Source organism: Hyperolius riggenbachi, chromosome 1 (assembly GCF_040937935.1).
Source record: "Hyperolius riggenbachi isolate aHypRig1 chromosome 1, aHypRig1.pri, whole genome shotgun sequence".
Lineage (NCBI taxonomy): Eukaryota > Metazoa > Chordata > Amphibia > Anura > Hyperoliidae > Hyperolius > Hyperolius riggenbachi.
Genome location: NC_090646.1, coordinates 314,842,973 through 314,862,785, shown reverse-complemented (window position 1 = coordinate 314,862,785; position 19,813 = coordinate 314,842,973). Strand labels below are relative to the sequence as shown.

The 19,813-nt window shown below is 44.8% G+C and overlaps 1 protein-coding gene across 1 annotated transcript in view; it reads right to left on the bottom strand.

Moving 5' to 3' along the window:
• The window catches only part of LOC137509446 (scaffold attachment factor B2-like), a 996,257-nt gene that overhangs the window by 86,721 nt on the left and 889,723 nt on the right, over positions 1-19,813 (bottom strand). The gene's annotated exons all lie outside the window — the stretch shown is intronic.

Genomic DNA, 19,813 nt, shown 5'->3' with positions numbered 1-19,813 from the left:
CTCGGCTCTGCCTGTTCAGTAAACCAGCACCTATTCAGTAGGAGACCTTGGGCGAGTCTTCCTAACACTGCTACTGCCTATAGAGCGCATCCTAGTGACTGCAGCTCTGGCGCTTTGAGTCCGCCAGGAGAAAAGCACGATATAAATGTTCTGTGTTTGTTTGTTAGGGAGAGGTTAGGTTCAACATTATCTGTAAATTTACCGATAATGTAATACCGCAATTAATTGTTATTTACCGTTTTTGTTATTTAACGTTGCACTTAAATTGTTATTTACCAATATTGCTAGTATTATGGTCTGGATCATTCCACCTCATTCCACAACTCACCTCATCCTTTATCACTAAGCAAATACCATATATACTTGCATATAAGCCGACCCATGTATAAGCCAAGAAACCAGGAAAAAAGTGATTGGCTCGCGTGTTTAAGCCCCCTCCCCAATATAGCCCCTCCACAGTAGCCAGATGTTCCCCCAGTACAAGTCAGTCCCGTCCCCATAGCTAGATGTGCCCCAGGATCATACAGCTATGTCTCAAGAAGCCACTAGATGGCGTCATAGATATGAGACAAAGCAAATCCCACACAGGAAGAATCCCTGATCATTGTACCGCTGACATGTTGCTTGCCAGGTGACAGAGGCATTCTTGAGCAGCACACTCTGCACACCATGTTGCAGGGGATGAAGGGCACAGACACAGCAGGGTGCAACCTGGTAAGAGCAGGATCACTACAGCACAATCCTTACTCTCCTCTGCCATTAAAGGGACACTTAAGTCAAACAAAAAAAATGAGTTTGACTCACCTAGGGCTTCCAATAGCCCCCTGCAGCTGTCTGGTGCCCTCGCCGTCTCCCTCCGATCCTCCTGGCCCCGCCGGCAGCCACTTCCTGTTTCGGTGACAAGAGCTGACAGGCTGGGGACACGAGTGATTCTTCGCGTTCCCAGACACATTAGCACTCTCTATGCTGCTATATGGTATATGATATATGCTATAGCAGCATAGATGGCGCTATTGTGGCCAGGAATGCGAAGAATCACTCGCGTCCCCCTCAGCTCCTGTCACCGAAACAGGAAGTGGCTGCCAGCGGGGCCAGGAGGATCGGAGGGAGATGGTGAGGGCACCGGACAGCTGCAGCGGGCTATTGGAAGCCCTAGGTAAGTAAAACTCATTTTTTTTGTTTGACTTAAGTGTCCCTTTAACAAAACCTGATCCATTATCTGTTTTGCTCCAATGACTCACAAATAAGCACATTTTTTTAAGCTGAAAAATTAGGCTTATACGCGAGTATATACAGCATCTCTTTTTTAACCTGTGCCTTTCTGCTGGCACTTTTACATCCTCACCCAAAAGTTGGACAAGCAATAGCATCCCTGGATGAAAACCTTATTGTAAGAAATTGATATTGTTGAAAATATTGCATCAACAATCAGACATTAATAAATATAACAATAATAGAAATTTGTGAAATAAGAATACAAAAGATGATATTAAGCCAATTAACTTATCTGTATGTTTTTGGGATGTGGAAGGAAACCGGAGTGCCAGGAAGAAACCCACACAGGGTCTCCCTGTGTCTACAGGGAGAACATACAAACTCTGTGCAGATAGTGCCCTGGCTGGGATTTGACTGGGGACCCAGAGCTGCAAGGCGAGAGTGCTAACCACTATGCCACAGTGCTGCCTATTATGGCACTTTATACAGCTCCATCTGCCAGAGTCAATGCTGCAGATTTATATTAAAGCCATTTAACATATCTAATGGAGCTAGACAAGGGTGTCCCCTATGATTTTTGTTACGCTGTTAACCTTAGCGCAGAAAATAAGAATTAACCCCAACATTAGAGGCATCCAAGTTCAAGACGAAAAGCACATCAGCCTATTTATGGATGACGTGGCTTTGTTCCTTTCTGACCCGATAACAATCTTACCACATGTAATACAAGATTTGGACTCATTCTCCTGTTACTATAAGCTAAATCAGCACAAATCACAAATACCTGGTCTCAACATACCTTTGTCACTTAAAAATCAGCTTGTCAGCTCTTTCCCATTTCCTTGGGTGAAGAATTTGGTCCCTTATCTAGAGATCAATCTTTGCGCAGCAAGCAGAGGATAATTATGCTTGCTCAGCAAGCAGAGGACAAACTTAATTATGTACTACTACTATCCTCGGTCGATCAAGACTGTAAAGGTAGCCATTCACTGGTCGATTTTCCATTAGATCGACCAGCTGACAGATCCCTATCTGATCGAATCTGATCAGAGAGGGATCGTATGGCTGCCTTTACTGCAAACAGATTGTGAATCAATTTCAGCCTGAAACCGATCACAATCTGTTGAGCTACTCCTGCCGCCTGCCCCCCCGTATACATTACCTGATGCTGGCTCCCGGGCATCTTCTCTGCGCTGCACGGCTCTGTTCCGGCTCCATCCCGGCGCTTCCTGTGTCACTCCATGACCAGGAAGTTCAAATAGAGCGCCCTCTATTTGAACTTCCTGGTCACTGCAGTGACACAGGAAGCGCCGGGATGGAGCCGGAACAGAGCGGTGCAGTGCGGAGAAGATGCCCGGGAGCCAGCATCAGGTAATGTATACCTGATCGGATCGGCCGCCGCTAGCGACGCGCTCCCTACCCGCGGGCGATCGAGGGTAATTTCCCGCACGGCGCGATCGACGGACCGATCCGATTTCGGGAGGAAATTGGATCGGTGGGTGCGTTTACTGCGAAGATTGGCAGCAGATTCGATCCCAGGATCGAATCTGCTGTCAAAACGGCCGCGAATCGTGCCAGTGTATGGCCACCCTAAGAATATGTCAAAACATTGTTTTTCCTGGTCAAGGCGTATTGCTGCTTTTAAACTAGTCACCCTCCTTAAAATTCTGTATGTGTTATGCACATGACCTATTACATACTGTACATACACTGACCTAATAAAGTGTATAAATCACTATGGCCTCGATTCACTAAGATCATGCTGGAGATAATCAGGCAAGAGAAAACTTACCTCCACACAGTGAGAAAGTTATCTTATCTCTTCATTCCTTAAGTTACCTCCTCTGTAGTTAAGTTACCTCCTCTGTAGTTATTTTCACACGCAGTTAATTAACAGCCTGTCTAACTCTGGAGTTATTTTAAGGATTGAAGAGTTAACTTAAAGACAGAAGAGTTAACTTTAGGTTTGCCTGAGGTAAAATCTTTCCTGAAAACTACATGCCTTATCACCTTGGTAACAACTCTAAAAGAGTTATTAAAGACAGGAGATAAACTTAGTGAATTGAGGCCTATGTCTGGAATGGGGAAAATAAATTACCGTATTTTTGGACCATAAGACACACTTTTTTCTCCCGCAATAAATCTGATGTTCAACTTGCGTTTCATGGAGCTTGAGCTAGTCCTTGTGAATAACTCAGGTTTCTCTTAAAGGGGAACTGAAGTAAGAGGTATACGGAGGCTGCCATATTTATTTCCTTTTAATCAATACCAGTTGCCTGGCAGCCCTGCTGGTCTATTTCTCTGCAGTAGTATCTGAATAACACTAGAAACAAGCATGCAGCTAGTCTTGTCAAATCTGACTTTAAAGTCAGAAACACCTGATCTGCTGCATGCTTGTTCAGGGGCTATGGCTAATAGTATTAGAGGCAGAGGATCAGCAGGGCTGCCAGGCAACTGGTATTGCTTAAAAGGAAATATACATGGCAGCCTCCATATACCTCTCTCTTCAGTTGTCCTTTATGAACATCTATGCTACATTGCACTAAGACAGTTATTATGGAATACAGGCATATAATAGGAAGTTTAAGGAAGTTATTAGAAGTTAAAAGTAGTTACAAGCAGGGATGTAGTCCTGGGAAAAGAAGTGAGTGGACTCACTCGGAGAATTCCTGCGGCGCACCAAAAATGGGCGTGGTCAAGCACACCGTGGGCGTGGTCATGGGTGGGGCCAAACATACATGACCTTAGCAGTGATGTAAAAGGTCTGCTGAGGAAGTTTGAGCTCTGCCGTAGTGTATCCCCCAAAAATAGATGTAATCTGACAGCATTTCACCAAAAAGACACATAATCTGGTAGAAGTTCCTCTAAAATACAGATAATATGGAAGTGGTTCCCCCAAAATAGACAATGTGGCAGCAGCAGTTCCACCAACATACACATAATTTGGAAGCAGTTCCCCAAAATACGCGAAACCTGGCAGCGGATCACCCAAAATACACGTAACACCCAAAGGACATATAATATGGCAGTAGTGGTCCCCCAAACATACACAATCTGGCAGCAGTTCCCCAAAATACACGTAATCTGGCAGCAGCCGTTCCCCTAACATACACATAATTTGGCAGCTGTTCCCCAAAATACATAACAGCGGTTCCACAAAAATGCAGATAATCTGACAGCAGTTCCCCCAAAATAGGTACCCCCAGGTAGCCAGGTCTATAGGTGTCCCCAGTATAAGTAGCCATGAGTATAGTAGTCCCCAGTATATGTAGCCAGAGGTATAGTTGCCTAGTATATGTAGCCAGGGGTAGATGTGCCCAGTATATGTAACCAGTGGGATATGTCCCCAGTATATGTAGTCAGGGGTATATATGCCCAGTATATGTAGGCAGGGGTATATGTGCCCAGTATATGTCGCCAGGGGTATATATGCCCAGTACATGTAGCCAGGGGTATATATGCCCAGTATATGTTGCCAGGGGTATATATGCCCAGTATATGTAGCCAGGGGTATATATGCCCAGTATATGTAGCAAGGGGTATATATGCCCAGTATATGTAGGCAGGGGTTTATGTCCCCAGTATATGTAGGCAGGGGTATATGTCCCCAGTATATGTAGGCAGGGGTATATGTGTCCAGTATATGTAGGCAGGTGTATATGTGTCCAGTATATGTAGGCAGGGGTGTATGTGCCCAGGTAGCCAGGGGTATATGTCCCCAGTATATGTAGGCAGGGGTATATGTCCCCAGTATATGTAGGCAGGTGTATATGTCCCCAGTATATGTAGGCAGGGGTATATGTCCCCAGTATATGTAGGCAGGGGTATATGTCCCCAGTATATGTAGGCAGGGGTATATGTCCCCAGTATATGTAGGCAGGTGTATATGTCCCCAGTATATGTAGGCAGGTGTATATGTCCCCAGTATATGTAGGCAGGTGTATATGTCCCCAGTATATGTAGGCAGGGGTATATGTGCCCAGGTTACCCAGGTGAGCCCCCACCCGGAGGGAGCAGAGCAGAGAAGGCGAGCTATGGGGACAGTGGGGATGGGCGGACATCTCCCCCCCCATCCCTCACCTTTGTACTCCCCTTCCTGCCTCTCCCCTCCAGCGTTGTTAAGTGTCGGGCCCGGCGGCGAAAGTGGGCGGAGACTTACCTCGTTCCAGCCGCTCTGTGTGCGGCTAGTCTGGTCTTCTAGCCGCACACAGAGCAGAGCGTCCCTTGCAGCTGGAAGAAGGCGGAAAGTCTCCGCCCACTTTCGCCGCCGGGCCCGACACTTAACAACGCTGGAGGGGAGAGGCAAGAAGGGGAGCACAAAGATGAGGGATGGGGGGGGGGGAGATGTCCGCCCATTCCCACTGTCCCCATAGCTTGCCTTCTCTGCGCTGCTCCCCTCCACACAAGCCAGGGTGAACGGCGTTCACTCTGAAGAAAAAGTGGGTGGACGCCGTTCACCCGCGTCCACGCAGGACTCGACCCCTGGTTACAAGTGACTAGAAGTGAGCTCTGCAGCTCCTGTTTGGCTATTATATACCAGCCTCTAAAGAGTTAACTTTGACATCACCGGCAGGGGCGGACTATTTATACATCGCATCCTAGGCCTGCAATTGGCAGATAAGAGAATGTGATGTGTGACGTACAGATAGCTGTTCACACATGCGCAAATGACCCCCATGCGCAAATGACCCCCAGCTAAATATGGCTCTTCCTTAACGGGGAAATACATTCTTTTTTGTTCACTGCCCTTTGTTTACCTTTAGGAAATACGAAAACACTATGGGCTTGATTCACAAAGTGGTGCTAACCTACTTAGCACGTCTAAAGTCTTTAGACGCGCTAACCAGGGTGCTAACCGGTTTTCTCAATCAGATCGCGCACTAAATACCGCACGCAAAGTCCCATAGGCTTTAATGGGCACTTCGCGCGAAGTGCCCTGCGCTCTGTGCAGTGTGTGCGCAAAACTTTGCACGCAAAACTTTGAGCGTGAACCTTTTAGACGTGCTAAGGGAGTTTTCACAGGCGTGCTAACAGTAAGCACCGCTTTGTGAATCAAGCCCTTTATGTTTAATGTTTACCCCTCTGCCGTTTGGATGTCGGCCCATAGAGGTGATAAGTTGCTCTATGCAGGGATGAGCAGAAACTACGCCAGTGTGAATTTACGCATTGTAGTTTGCATCTATGCATCGTAGTTCGTAGGTGAAGTTTCAAAACTACGCTTACGAATTTACACGTAGCTGTACTGTAGCTTACACCCACTATGCGTAGTTAACGTGTATTGCGTAGTGAACTACGATTGCGTTGCTCGCGGCTAATTTTCCACGTGCGATTGTATGCTTACAAATTTACGCATTGGAAAGGGGAATGTACGCATAGAAGAGTTCCCGGTTTAAGCATTTAAAGAGGAATTCATGCGTAACATTTCCTGCATGCGGGCATAAGCATCCGCATACACTACGCTTCGCACTATGCGTAATTGCGTATTTTAACGCGTCGTCTACGAAATGCATACGAAGCGAATATTCGATTTCGAAGCCGTAGTTTGTCGAAGTGTAATTGGGTAAAACTACGTGTACTTCCAGCGTAGCAAAGTTGACTGACTACGGCCATCCCTGGCTCTATGGCCTTGTTTAGAATGTTTCTCTAAATCTCAGAAATGTAATTTCTCCAAACATCTTTCTGTCTCTGCTGCCAGATCTGATCCATCAGATCTGGCTTTCCGTCAGAAGAGGCGGCATCCACTTGAGCCTGAGTCCCAGGAGACTGTGAGTCAGCGTTGATGGTGTACAGCCCTGAACACATGGGGGCAGCCGCATAGCTGATCCGGGTAATTGCATCTGGCATCCTCCCAATCTCGGTGAAGGGGGAAGTGCTCTGCTCACCAATGCAGTGCAGGAGAGACTTAGTTGTAGAAAAAAAGACTTAAAGAAAAAAATGGAGAAAGGTCAGAGCCCTGAGTGCCGTGGCCAGCCTCTGAGGCGTCACCTAGATGCTATTGACCCCTTCACTGACCCCTTCTGCAACACATTACATTTTCTACAGTGTAACAGTGTGTGCAAGCATGGCGGCTTACTTCTGGAGACAAATTGTCAGTGGTAATACCATACATTGGCTATCATTCATAAAGCATTACCGCATGCAGAAAACAGCTGACTTTAGCACTTAGCAAAATGTCAATTCATAAAAGCAGTTACCGCATGCAAAGCTGAAATTCCCGAGCAGTGAGGTAAATTACCGACTTGTGCGGTAAATACCTCCAACACATGTCAGTAAATGTCAATCCATAAAGATTAGAGCAGGCTGTAATGGCACGGAACATACCACCTGCTTTGAAGAGGTGATAAGAGAGTCATAATCATCACATCATGCCTTCATCACATCACGGCTGGACTATTGCCTCCCCCAAAAGGACCTGCTCCGCCTGCAATTAGTGCAGAATGCTGCTGCCAGATTGCTAACAAACCAGCCTCTCCACTGTCACATTACAGCGATCCTTCGCTCACTGCACTGGCTACCAGTAGAATGGAGAATACTCTTTAAGATTGGACTGCTGACTTTGAAATCACTGCACAATTTGGGCCCTGGATACATGAAGGACTTGCTGAAGCTGCACCACACCTCTTACAACCTCAGATCAGCAGGCTCTATAAACTTGGTCACTCCCAGAGTGCACCTCAAAACCTTTGGAGACAGAGCTTTCTGTCATGCTGCCTCTACTCTTTGGAACTCCCTACCATACCGAGTAATGACAGCCCCATCCTTGGATTTATTCAAATCCAAACTGGAAAGCCACCTGTTCAGCTTGACATTATAGACTTATAGAAATCTTCCTCTGTACAATGACTTACCAATCAACCAATTATTGGTCTGAGCCATGCTTACGCGCTTTGAGTCCTACGAAAGAAAAGTGCTTTACAAATGTTATTTGTTGTTGTTGTTAAGAGTAAAGTTAATGGAGACTCACAAGCAGAGATCTCCCCAGGCAGCAGCAGCGAGAGTGGAAAAAAACAAGGCTTCCCGTGAATACCTTAGGCTGTGTTTAACCTCTTGGGTTCTTGCTTCTAAGATGTGTTTTTCACATCAGAAAGCATTGCATTTGTAAAGTTTCTTGAAGTTCTTCTACACTGTGGCAATTAAATAGATTGTTAAGAAAGACTTATAGACAGATACAGAGCAGATTCAGGGCAAGCAGAGACAGTATAATAAAAGATGCACATCTAAAGGGAATTTGGGGATGCCTCTTTTATTGTAATGCTGTCTCTGCATGGAGAACAGGAATGTAGCAATGTTGTAACAATGTTACTGATAGTTGGGCTTCGTTAAAACTCAGCATTTCTATCGCAGCTGTGAAAATATTTATGAATTAGCACACAAAAGTCTAAAATACCGAACGCGATATTTTCCGACCAGATGTTTGTAACGCACATGCTTTTATGAATGATTGTTGGGAACTGCTATTCCCTCAATAGCAAAGAATCATCACATTGGACATGTAGAGAACCTGTAACATATTACAATAATGCACAACAAGCTCTAGTAAGTCAACCTTAGTATAACTTCAACTAAACTGAACTAAAACCAGATAACATAACATTAGCCAGTTGGATCTATGGATAAAATTGACTGCATTGTTTGAGAACCATGATGGGACGTACAGTCCTGGTCAAAAGTTTTGAGATTGTCACAAATATTAGTTTTCACAAAATTTGCTGCTAAACTGCTTTTAGATATTTGTTTTAGTTGTTTAATTATAAGCACTTCATACGTTTCAAATGCTTTTATTTACAATTACATGAGATTTATGCAAAGTGAAAGTATTTGCAGTGTTGGCCCTTCTTTTTCAGGACCTCTGCAATTTGAGTGGGCATACTCTCAATAAACTTCTGGACCAAATCCTGACTGATAGCAACCCATTCATTCATAATCACTTCTTTGAGTTTCTTAGAATTAGTTGATTGTTTGTTTGTCCACTCGCCTCTTTAGGAATGATCACAAGTTCTCAATGGGATTAAGATCTGGGGAGTTTCCAGGCCATGGGCCCAAAATGTCAAGGTTTTGGTGCCTGAGCCACTTTTGCCTTATGACACGGTGCTCCATCGTGCTGGATAATGCATTGTTCTTCACCAAACTGTTGTTGGATTGTTGGAAGAAGTTGCTGTTGGAGGGTGTTTTGGTACCATTCGTTACTCATGGCTGTGTTTTTGGGCAAAATGGTAAGTGACCCCACTCCCTTGGATGAGAAGCAACCCCACACATGAATGGTCTCAGGATGCTGTACAGTTGGCATGACACAGGACTGATGGTAGTGCTCACCTTTTCTTCTCCTGACAAGCCGTTTTCCAGATGCCCCAAATAATCGGAAAGGGGCTTCATCGGAGAATATGACTTTGCCCCAGTCCTCAGCAGTCCATTCACCATACTTTCTGCAGAAGATCAATCTGTCCCTGGTGTTTTTTGGGGAGAGAAGTGGCTTCTTTGCTGTCCTTCTTGACACCAGGCCATCTTCCTGTGATACGTTAGTGACATGCCTGTCTTTATGTATGGATATATGGGATTAATGTTCACGTATAGATGTTAAATGTGTATTATTCTCTGTCCAGTACTGGATGAGTTAATTTGGTTTAACACAGCAACTGGAGACGTTGCTGTATTTTGTCTGTCCTTGTGCAGAGTAAGAACAATGAATTGCTGTGCAATAAGTTACATTTCTTACATTTGCTCACATTCTTTGTCCACAAAGCAACATGTTCTTCTTGCCCTTGGGTAGAAGAAAAACATGTTTTGTTCACGCACTTGATTGGCAACATGTGGTCTTTCTGCGCCTGCGCGCGGTGAGAGCATGTTATGATCACGCGCTAAAATAGCAACATATGGTCTTTCTGCGCTTGCGCGGAATAAGATCATGTTGTGATCACACGCTGAGGCAGCAGCAGTAACGTGTTCTTTCTGCGCTTGCGTGGAATAGAAACATGTTCTGATTAGCTGCTTATGCGCTTGCGCGGTTACGACGATTCTGTCCGTTAAAGGCAGGGGGGAGACATTATGATTTGGGATCTTTCCAGATGATCAGCAGACGTGCTGTTCGTGTATGTTCCAGTTGTTTCCCCTTCGAGGTTGCTGAGGTCCCCCGATTCTCCCTGGGTGATGTCTACAACAGCTTGGTAACGTGTTGATGCATACTTCTAATTACTCAAACTAACTATGATTCTGCAGGCTTAGATAATATTGTAACAGGATTGTAGGACTAAATAAACTATTTCTTTGAGTTTTATTTTTTTTCCTGTTTTGCAGCAATTTTGTTTATTCCCATCTTTGAATGGTGAGCGAAGTTAGAGGGTTTAAAAACCCTATTTGCTTAGGCAAAACACTTCCAAAAGTCTTTGCCTCACTGTACATGTAGATGCACTCACACCTGCCTGCTGCCATTCCTGAGCAACCTCTGCACTGGTTGCACTCCAATCCCGCAGCTGAATCATCTTTAGGAGACGATCCTGGCGCTTGATGGACTTTCTTGGATGCTCTGAAGCCTTCTTAACAAGAATTGAACCTCTTTCCTTGAAGTTCTTGATGATCCTATAAATTGTTGATTTAGGTGCAATCTTAGTAGCCACAATACCCTTGCCTGTGAAGCCATTTTTATGCAAAGCAATGATGGCTGCATGCGTTTCTTTGCAGGTCACCATGGTTAACAATGGAAGATCAATTATTTCAAGCATCACTCTCCTTTTAACATGTCAAGTCTGCCATTCTAACCCAATCAGCCTGACATAATGTCTCCAGCCTTGTCCTCGTCAACATTCTCACCTGAGTTAACAAGACGATTACTGAAATGATCTCAGTAGGTCCTTTCATGAACTCATTGAAATGCAGTGGAAAGGTTTTTTTTGGGATTCAGTTAATTTTCATGGCAAAGAAGGACTATGCAATTCATCTGAACACTTCATAACATTTTGGTGTATATGCAAATTGCTATTATAAAAACTTAAGCAGTCTCAAAACTTTTGGCCAGGATTGTAGAATATCTATTGGGACATCTCTGAATAAGATAGCCAAGGAGACTCAGACAAAACATATATTGAAGCATCTTTGGATAATCTGCATCTTACCATATACAGTGGGGTGCGAAAGTTTGGGCAACCTTGTTAATCATCATGATTTTCCTGTATAAATCGTTGGTTGTTTTGATAAAAAAAAAAGTCAGTTAAATATATCATATAAGAGAGAGACACTGATATTTCAGAAGTGAAATGAAGTTTATTGGATTTACAGAAAGTGTGCAATAATTGTTTAAACAAAATTAGGCATGTGCATAAATTTGGGCACCACAAAAGAGAAATGAAATCAATATTTAGTAAATCCTCCTTTTGCAGAAATTATAGTCTCAACGCTTCCTGTAGGTTCCACTGAGAGTCTGGATTCTGGTTGAAGGTATTTTGGACCATTCCTCTTTACAAAACACCTCAGGTTTGATGGCTTGCGAGCATGGACAGTTCTCTTTAACTCACACTACAGATTTTCAATGATATTCAGGTCTGGGGGCTAAGATGGCCATTCCAGAACGTTGTACTTGTTCCTCTGCATGAATGTGGTTTGGTTTGGGTGTTAAAACACCCTCTGGAAAAATACACAGGAGACAAAAAAGAAGGGAGCCCAATGGCGTGGTACGTAAAGACAAATGATGCTCATGGAAGTACAAAGAACTACTCACAAAGGTGGGTTGCAGTGGGGCAACCGACCGCAGGAAGCAGGTGGAGACAATAAACCCGACTCCATTCGGGGGAGTCCCCGGGGACCTGGATGTGGTCGCACTCCTTTGAAAAAAGAAAGGAGACAGCTCTCTACCGTGGTGGAACCACGGACGCTCTGTCTCCGCCCCTCAGACGTGTGACGTGTAAGGGTAATGGATGCACTATTTGGGTTAAAGAGGCACCGTTTAAAAACAGTTTAAAAGGTAATGAGGTAGCTTACCTCAATGATGACAAAATCTTTGCAACAACAAAAGATTTTATTTAGTGATAGCAAAGACAACGCGTTTCACAGGTCTGAGCCCGCTTCCTCAGGCCAATAGAAGTGCCAAACTAAGTGATAAGTTTAGCTTGGGGAACCTCCTTTAACCCAAATAGTGCTCTGCATAAATGCCTTAGTGGATTTTGACCAGTGTTTAGAGTCGTTGTCTTGTTGAAAGATCCATCCCCAGCACAGCTTCAGCTTAGTTACTGATTCCTGGACATTGGTCTCCAGAATCTGCTGATATTGAGTGGAAGCCAAGCATCCCTCAACTTTGACAAGATTCCCAGTCCCTGCACTGGCCACACAGCCCCACAGCATGATGGAACCACCACCATATTTTACTGTAGGCAGCAGGTGTTTTTCTTGGAATGCTGTGTTCTTTTTCCTCCATGCATAATGCCCCTCTTTATGCCCAAATAACTCAATTTTAGTTTCATCAGTCCACAGCACCTTGTTCCAAAATGAAGCTGGCTTGTCCAAATGTGCTTTAGCATACCTAAAGCGGCTCTTTTTGTGCTGTGGTTGGAGAAAAGGCTTCCTCTGCATCACTCTTGCACACAGCATCTCCTTGTGTAAAGTGTGCCAATGGTTGAATGATGCACAGTGACTCCATCTGCAGCAAGATGATGTTGTAGGCCTTTGGTGCTGGTCTGTGGGTTGACTCTTACTGTTCTCACCATTTGTTGCTTCTGTTTATCCGAGATTTTTCTTGGTCTGCCACTTCAAGCCTTAACTTGAACTGAGCCTGTTGTCTTCCATTTCCTCAATACGTCCCTAACTGTGGAAACAAACAGCTGAAATCTCTAAGACAGCTTTCTGTATTGTTCTCCTAAACCATGATGGCGAACAATCTTTGTCTTCAGGTTATTTGAGAGTTGTTTTGAGACCCCCATGTTGCTACTCTTCAGAGAACATTTAAAGCGGAGCAAAACTTAAAACTGACCCCCTTTAATAGTCATTCTCATAATTGAATTAACCTGTGTATGTAGGTCAGGGGTCACTGAGCTTACCAAGCCAATTTGAGCTCCAATAATTAGTTCTAACGGTTTTGGAAACAATAAAATGACAACAGTGCCCAAATTTATGCACATGCCTAATTTTATTTAAATAATTATTGCACACTTTCTGTAAATCCAATAAACTTCATTCCATGTCTCCTATATGATATGTTTAACTGACATTTTTTATCGTAAAAAACAATGATTTATACAGGAAAATCATGACGATTGAAAAGGTTGCCCAAACTTTCGCATCCCACTGTATTCTAATACCATGTTGTGGTGAACTAGTTAGAGCTTCGTTGATCTGTAGGATATGTAGACTTTTAGTTGGAAGTAATCATCTGAAGACTAGCTTGTATCATATGGGATATACTGTATGTGGTGCGCATAATTTAGGTAGCGAGTCAATGTCTAGAAGGAGTATCACCATATGGGACGTCAGCTTGAATTAACTTAAGAAAAAGGATTGAATTTATCTCTCAACCTGAAGGATTCTATAATAGGTAATGTATGTACCGATAGCAGAGGAGCACCTCCAGCATAATGGGGATAATTTATTATCTATCTGGGCGAGTTTTCTTTGTGCCAGTGGTAGATTACTTCACGCATTTGTTTGCAGTGAGAGTTACACCTTGAAAAGATGATGAAGATGATGTTTAGAGGATTTGTTTAAGATCATGTTTCCATATCTGCATATATTTCAGTTACTAGAGTAGCCTGTGGAGATGTCAATTCTGCGTACCATATGGCGATACCTCCAACCACTGGACCTCTGCAATTGAAGAAAGTGGTAACCTTCTTTTGAAAGTCGTCACATATCCTAAGGTACGTGAACATTTGGCTGTATGGTAATTTAAACTGGTATTGCAAATCAGAAAATGATTTCAATATACTATCCTGAAGTATATCTGTTAATGAGAGTATGCCCACTAAGAACCAACGATGTAAAAATAGAAAGGGAGAGCAGAAATTTTAATCTTGAAATGGGTAGGATCTGCTTAATCAGGTGGATATTTCAATAGGTATTCCCAAGCTCAAAGGTTAGTCTGAATAGAAAGGGTATGTGGAAACAGTAGAAATCCATGGAAGAATAACTCAAGCCAACAGAGCATACTTCGCCCTATCACACATCTTCTACACACAGGAATTGGCCCTAGACTACAGTACTTACACTACATAATATAGACATATGGCAATGGTAGGGATTAGATTGTGAGCTCCTTTGAGGGACAGTTAGCGACAAGACAATATATATATATATATATACACTCTGTACAGCGCTGCGTAATATGTCGGCGCTATATAAATACTAAATAATAATAATATCCAAAGGAACAACAAAATCAGGGTATACAAGACCATAATCAGGTCTATACTTATCTATGGATACTCACTTAAAACCTAGCACTCAAAATACATGCTTTTTGAAAAGAAGATATTATGCAAAAAGTCTATGGCCCCACCCACGAGAATGGTGTATGGAGAATAGTGATGGCCCGTACCTCCGTTTGCAAACTTGCAAACCGCAATAGACTTCAATGGGGAGGCGAACTTTGAAAACTAGAAACATTTATGCTGGTCACAAAAGTGATGGAAAAGATGTTTCAAGGGGTCTAAAGCCCAATCTACACCGTACGATTCTTTGTAGATTCGATTACGATTCTATTTACGATCCGATTAAATCCAACATGTCCGATCAGGATTCAATTCGATTCAATTCAATTTGCCATTGTTTTGCAATGGCAAATCGAATTGAATCGAATCCCGATTGGACATGTCGGATTTAATTGGATCGTACATAGAATCTGAATTGAATCGTACAAAGAATCGTATCGTGTAGATGGGGCTTTACATCTGAGTTTTTGCATGGATGAGTGGGATAGATGCCAAAAGTCCCGGGGAAAAATCTGTATTTGACGCAAAGCAGCGTTTTAAGGGCAGAAATCCCACTGCATGCTAAATTGGAGGCCTAAAGTGCTTTAAAAAATCTTGCATGTGTATACATCAATCAGGGAGTGTAATTAGAGTACTGCTTCACACTGACACACCAAACTCACTGTGTAACGCACCGCAAATAGCTGTTTGTGTTGTGAAGGCCGTTCTGGACTGGTGTGCACCATGGCGAGAGTGCATGCGATAGCGGTTTTCAAGCCCATATGGTCGCCAGGCTGAGGTAGCTCAATGACAGAACAACAGTGACTGTCCAGCTGATCGAATTTGGTCTGTTCACAATGAAGCAACAACCTTATTATCTTTGGTGTGCCATCCCCCGAGACACTCATATAGCCGGCGGTCATTGCTTCATTGTGATACACAAGCCCCTTCACCGCGGCAAGGTAACGATTATGAAGGGGAATTGACACATGTACATGCCTTTTGTTTTGTTGTTGCAGCCGCAGTGCAGCCAGAAAAATTAGGCAGGCATGTACACGCACCAGAAACATTATTATAGCGGCCGCTGCTAGCAGCGGCCTTAAAAATTCAGAAATCCGCCTGGAGTCTTGAACCCTGTTGGTGGTGGCGGAGAAGGCAGTCAAGCGGCCTGCAGGCAGAGATGCTGTGTGGGGAGTGACTTAGTCATGGGGCAAGCAGTCACATGGCGTGCAGGCAGAGATGCTGTGTGCGGGGACTGACTTCTTCGGGTCGGCAGTAGCCCTCTGGGATCCATGCCTCATTCATTTTGATAAAGGTGCGGTACTGAACACTTTTTTGACTTAGGCGACTTCTCAGTGACAATGCCTCCAGCTGCACTGAAGGTCCTTTCTGACAGGATGCTTGAGGCAGGGCAAGACAGAAGTTGGATGGCAAATTGGGACAACTTTGGCCACAGGTCAAGCCTGTGCACCCAGTAGTCCAAGGGTTCATCGCTGCTTACAGTGTCTATATCCACACTTATGGCCAGGTAGTCGGCTACCTGCCAGTCCAGGCGTTGGTGGAGGGTGGATCCGGAAGCGATAAGGCCAGGTGTTGGACTAAAGAATGTCCGCATGTCCGACATCACCATGAGATCGCTGGAGCGTCCTGTCCTTGCCTGCGTGGACATGGGAGAAGGATTACTGGCAGTGGTACCTTTATTGCGTTGTGCTGTGACATCACCCTTAAACGCATTGTAAAGCATAGTTGCCAGCTTGTTCTGCAAGTGTTGCATCCTTTCTGCCTTCATGTGATTTGGAAAAATCTCTGCCACTTTGTGCATAGGGTCTAGTAGCGTGGCCACCCAGTACAGCTCATTCCCCTTAAGTTTTTTTTTTTTATACGGGGGTCCCTCAACAGGCTGGACAGCATGAAAGACGGCATCTGCACAAAGTTGAATGAAGATGTGCTATCCATCTCTTGTTCTTCCTCAGTGATGTCAGCTAACTTCTCCTCCTCCTCCCAGCCACGAACAATACCACGGGAAAGTTGAGCAGCACAAGCCCCCTGCAACACCTGCTGTGGTTGTTCTTCCGCCTCCTCCTCCTCCAAAACAACTCCTTCCTCATCATCTGACTCCTCTTCCCCAAACGACTCTTCCTCCTCCTCCCTCCTCTGTGCTGCCGCAGGTGTTGAGGAATCATCTGCTTCTGCTGAGAATTGATCCCACAACTCTTCCTCCCATTCCTGTTCCTGTTCACGCTCCTCCACAGCTTGATCCACCACTCTACGCACGGCACGCTCCAGGAAGAAGGCATATGGAATCAAGTCACTGCGACTCACCAGGTTTGTTACCTCCTCAAATGGCCGCATGAGCCTGCAGGCATTTCGCATCAGTGTCCAGTACATCCCCATCTCCCCAGACTGTGTCCTTTGACTGTAGTTGTAGAGATACTGTTTGACGGCTTTCTCCTGTTGTAGCAGGCGGTCGAACATCAGGAGTGTCGAATTCCAGCGAGTCGGGCTATCGCAAATAATCTGTCTCACTGGCAAGTTGTTTCTCCACTGAATATCAGCAAAGCGTGCCATGGCCGTATGAGACCACCTGAAATGCCCACACACCTTCCTGGACTGCTTTAGGACGTCCTGTAAGCCTGGGTACCTAGACACAAATCTCTAAATTAAAAGATTGAGCACATGTGTCATGCAGGGTACACGTGTCAACTTTCCCAAATTCAAAGCCGAAATGAGATTGCTGCCGTTGTCACACATCACGTTGCCGATCTCCAGTTGGTGTGGGGTCAGCCACTGATCCACCTGTTTGTTCAGAGCAGCCAGGAGAGCTGCTCCAGTGTGACTCTCCACTTTGAGGCAAGATATGTCTAAGATGGCGTGACACTGTCGTACCTGGCATGCAGCATAGGCCCTGGGGAGCTGGGGCTGTGTAGCTGGAGATCGCAGCACCAGTAGAGTTGCGCTGCCACTCATAGTTACATAGTTACATAGTTATTTTGGTTGAAAAAAGACATACGTCCATCGAGTTCAACCAGTATAAAGTACAACACCAGCCTGCTCCCTCACATATCCCTGTTGATCCAGAGGAAGGCGAAAAAACCCTTACAAGGCATGGTCCAATTAGCCCCTAAGGGGAAAAATTCCTTGCCGACTTCAGATGGCAATCAGATAAAATCCCTGGATCAACATCATTAGGCATTACCTAGTAATTGTAGCCATGGATGTCTTTCAACGCAAGGAAAGCATCTAAGCCCCCTTTAAATGCAGGTATAGAGTTTGCCATAACGACTTCCTGTGGCAATGCATTCCACATCTTAATCACTCTTACTGTAAAGAACCCTTTCCTAAATAAATGGCTAAAACGTTTTTCCTCCATGCGCAGATCATGTCCTCTAGTCCTTTGAGAAGGCCTAGGGACAAAAAGCTCATCCGCCAAGCTATTATATTGCCCTCTGATGTATTTATACATGTTAATTAGATCCCCTCTAAGGCATCTTTTCTCTAGACTAAATAAACCCAGTTTATCTAACCTTTCTTGGTAAGTGAGACCTTCCATCCCACGTATCAATTTTGTTGCTCGTCTCTGCACCTGCTCTAAAACTAGATTGCACACTGCCAATGCAGATTGCACCATCTTTGGCTAGTCAGTCCTAGATTGATTTGAATTTGCTCCTTCCCGCTCCACACTTCAGTCAAAAATATATGATCTGCATGCTTGTTCAGGGTCTATGGCTAAATGTATTAGAGTCAGAGAATCAGCAGGACAACCAGGCAATGTGCATTGTTTAAAAATAAATAAATATGTCATATCCCTCTCCTCTCAAGTGTGCTTTCAAGTATAAAAGAAAGAGCCTGTCATCTCATGCTCTGTCTTGATCTAGGATTGAGGTTAAAGGGATTTGTAACGATCGGTGAAGCACAGAGAGGATCTGATTACCAGTGATCTGCAGAATCACTGGGAATACAGATGTATACCAGATTATACGTGATCTGCAGTATCACTGATAATCCGATTTACTAGCTAACTCACCTGAGTAGAGTGTAGTGTTTGGTGTAACAGAAACACTTTGAGGACTAAGCCTCAGTGCAGCAAGGAGTACTGCACAGATTCCTTCCGCAGACCTGAGCTCTCCAAGACGGGAGGAGTCAGACTGACAGTAGGAAGGACAGACTGAAAGTAACCTTCAGGAGGAAGGATCACTAACAGAGCGAGGAACCGCCTCTAACAGTAAGGTCGTTTCTCGAGGTCAGACAAGCCAGGTCGTACACACACGGACAGATAAAGTACAAGATCAGAAGGCAAAGGCAGAGTCAAAGTACAGGCAGGGTTCAGCAACGGGGTATCAGAGATATCGGGGTACAAAATCAGGAGGCAGAAGCAGAGTCAAGGAACGAGCCGGGGTTCGGCAACAGAGTATCAGAAATATCGAGGTGCAAGATCAGAGTTCAGGAGGATAGTCAAGGCAGGCAAAAGTCATAACAGATAATCACAATCAAACTAGTACTTTAGCTATCAACAGAATCTAGCTAAGTGTAGGATTACAGCTCCAGCTGGTCCCGGCACACTTGCGGATCTGACTACGGATCTGGGTGCTCCCACATATGTGATCGCACGCCAGACAAAGAGCAAGTGAACAACCAGCAGTATATATACTCTAGGACCTTTCCAGGACCTCCCTAATTGCTGGTCCAATGAGAGCAGTGGAATTTGTCAGCTGACCCAGCTGGTCAGCCGACTCCCTTCTAACTGCTATTTAAACTCTGCCTCTGTGCTCGCACGTGTGTAAGTCTGAATCTTGGTGAACTATCAGTCCCAGCCACACCAGTACTGTCATGCAATGTATCTAGTGCGGGGGCCGCCTCTGATGCGGATTCCGCCGTACCAATGCGGATTCCGCCGTACTGCCTATGCGGCATGCGGCGTTTTTTCCGCGTTGTGACGCCATGCTGGACGCGGAAACAGCCGCCTCACCTCGAGAGACAGCGGCCTTTCCGCGTTTCCTTATAGTACCCCCCCCCGAGGAGTGGACTCCGGACAACTCCCACCAGGTTTCTCGGGGTGTAAGGCATGAAACTCCCTCACCAACTCATCCGCATGCATGCCATACCCTTTCCAATGTACGAGGTACTGTACCGAGTTTTGTACCTTGCGAGCATCTAATATTTTTTCCACTTCATATTCGGGTTGGGTATCTACCAACACGGGAGGAGGAGGAGTA